This window comes from Schistocerca piceifrons, unplaced genomic scaffold (genome assembly GCF_021461385.2).
Source record: "Schistocerca piceifrons isolate TAMUIC-IGC-003096 unplaced genomic scaffold, iqSchPice1.1 HiC_scaffold_448, whole genome shotgun sequence".
In the NCBI taxonomy this organism is placed as follows: Eukaryota; Metazoa; Arthropoda; class Insecta; order Orthoptera; family Acrididae; genus Schistocerca; species Schistocerca piceifrons.
The window spans coordinates 47,501-50,000 of NW_025728676.1; the positions used below are offsets into that span (position 1 = coordinate 47,501).

The 2,500-nt window shown below is 63.3% G+C and overlaps 1 pseudogene; it reads left to right on the forward strand.

The window, feature by feature from the left end:
• LOC124750923 overlaps positions 1 to 2,500 on the forward strand; it is a 7,937-nt pseudogene that overhangs the window by 2,542 nt on the left and 2,895 nt on the right.

A 2,500-nucleotide genomic window follows, 5' to 3' on the forward strand; every position in this document is an offset into this window, starting at 1 on the left:
CCTGCGCGGCGTTCGCGCCCCGGTGCTTCAACCTGCGTGCAGGATCCGAGCTCGGTCCCGTGCCTTGGCCTCCCACGGATCTTCCTTGCTGCGAGGCCGCGTCCGCCTTAGCGTGCTCCTCCGGGGGCGCGCGGGTGCGCGGATTCTCTTCGGCCGCCATTCAACGATCAACTCAGAACTGGCACGGACTGGGGGAATCCGACTGTCTAATTAAAACAAAGCATTGCGATGGCCCTAGCGGGTGTTGACGCAATGTGATTTCTGCCCAGTGCTCTGAATGTCAACGTGAAGAAATTCAAGCAAGCGGGAGTAACTATGACTCTCTTAAGGTGGCCAAGTGGCGGCGGTGTGGCTGCATCCGGACTTGGCTTTTCGAAGTGCGGTCTTGATGTAGTCGTGCTGCTGCTGCGAGGTGCCTTCCTTGGGTTATAGTTACAGGGAGAGTGATGCGCAATACATGGGCCTAGCCCTCTTAGCCTCTCCTCTCCTGCGGTCTTCTCCCCTTCTCGTGGGCCCGCTGATTTTCGCAGAGTGGAAGACCGCACCAGGGGCTTGGGGGGGTTACCAGCCCCCCCTCGCATTATCCCTTTATAGTTGGGGGCAGCCGACAAGAAACAAGAGATGGTGGCCCTTCCGCTGAAGGTGCCACCCCAGCTACCCCAGCACCTATCCGGCCAACCGGCCGTAACGAAAATGCGATAGTTTGTGTAGCTCCCTTTGCTTGCAGTGAGTGCCACCGCACTTTTACCACGAAGAACGGTCTCGGGGTCCATCGCCGCCGCCAACACCCTGCGGCCGCCAACGCTGAGATCGTGACGGAGAGGCATCGCGCGAGGTGGACGGAGGAAGAAGTCCTGTCGCTCGCCAAGGCAGAGGCCGAACTGTTCCTTGAGAGGGACGCCCGGTTCTTCTTTGTAAATCAAGAACTTACCAGGATGTTCCCCGACCGAACGCTTGAGGCAATCAAGTGCCGACGGCGGCAAGCTGCCCACAAGCAGCTCGTCCGCCAATTCATGGAGGCACTTGAGATCGGTCGGGGCGAAGAGCCGGCGTCCCGCCGTGGAGCAGCGAGCTCGCTGCCTGACGCGGGCGAGGCCGCTGCGCCGCCCGTCGACGCAGCCGAGGACTTCGCGGCCGACACCACCGGGCCGCCGCCGGAGGGGCCGACTGACGCCGCCATCTGGGAGCATCTGGCGGGGCTACCTGCTTCCGCCCAGCGTTTCTCTGCCCTGGATCGAGTCATTGGTCTGGGGCGGGGCACGCCGCCCGATGTCATCCTGGGCATGCTCCCGGATGCCCTTGCGTCGGTCGGGTCCAGGGGGGAGAGGTCGATCACCAGGACACAGCGGCCGCGCCAATCATCCAAGCGGCCGCCTGCCGCCCCGCCGCTGCAGAAGCGCAAGCGGCGCCGCTGGGAATACGCGCGCACACAGGACGCCTTCCGTAGGTCGCGTGCACGTTGCGTGCGCGGCTTGCTGGACGGCACCCTGCTGCAGCCGCCACCCGACATCCCCGGTCTGCTGGACTTCTGGGCGGACCTCTTCACGAAGAAGCCGATCTCCACCGCCGGCTTCATCCGTGACCGCCTTCTCCCGCACTCGGAGCCTGTCGCTCCTGAGTGCCTATGGGGGCCGGTCACACGTGAGGAGGTCGCTGCTGCCTTGCCGCCCAGGGGATCGGCAGCCGGGCCGGACGGCCTGACTCCAGCGGAGCTGCGGCGCCTGCCGCATGAAGTCCTGGTGAAACTCTTGAACCTCTTCCTCCTGGCCCGCGCCCTCCCCGAGCGTCTGCTTCGCGCCCGGACGTCACTTCTCCCCAAAACGGCTGCACCAACATCCCCCGCTGACTTTCGCCCCATTACGGTCTGCTCGGTGTTGGCGCGGACCTTTCACAAGGTTCTCGCGTCACGCCTGATGCGTGCATGTGCTGTGGACGAACGTCAGCGGGCATTCATCCCCCGGGATGGGATGTTGGAAAACACCTTCATCTTGGACACTGCTCTCACCGACGCAGTCCGCTCCTGTCGCTCTGTTTTTGTGGCATCGATCGACGTCTCTAAAGCGTTCGATTCGGTGGACCATGCTGCCCTCCGCCCCGTGCTGAGGGCTCATGGCCTGCCGGATTGCTTTATTGAGTACGTCGAAAGGTGTTACGAGGGTAGCACGACAGTGATAGCGGGCGGCGCCGACGTGGGCGTGCCCCTGCAGCCGGCTAGGGGTGTGCGTCAGGGTGACCCCCTCTCCCCCCTCCTTTTCAATTTTGCGGTGGACTATGTTTTGAGTCAACTTCCCTCCCACATCGGAGCTCGGATCCTTGGTCGCAGAGTTAACGCTGCGGCCTTCGCAGATGACGTCCTGCTTTTTGCATCGACCGCGAGGGGATTGCAGTCCCTCATCGACGCAGCCGTCGCAGCCCTCGCCCATCTGGGGCTGCAGATCAACGCCCGGAAGTGTTTCACCCTCGCCTTAGTCGCGTCTGGGCGCGACAAGAAGGTGAAGGT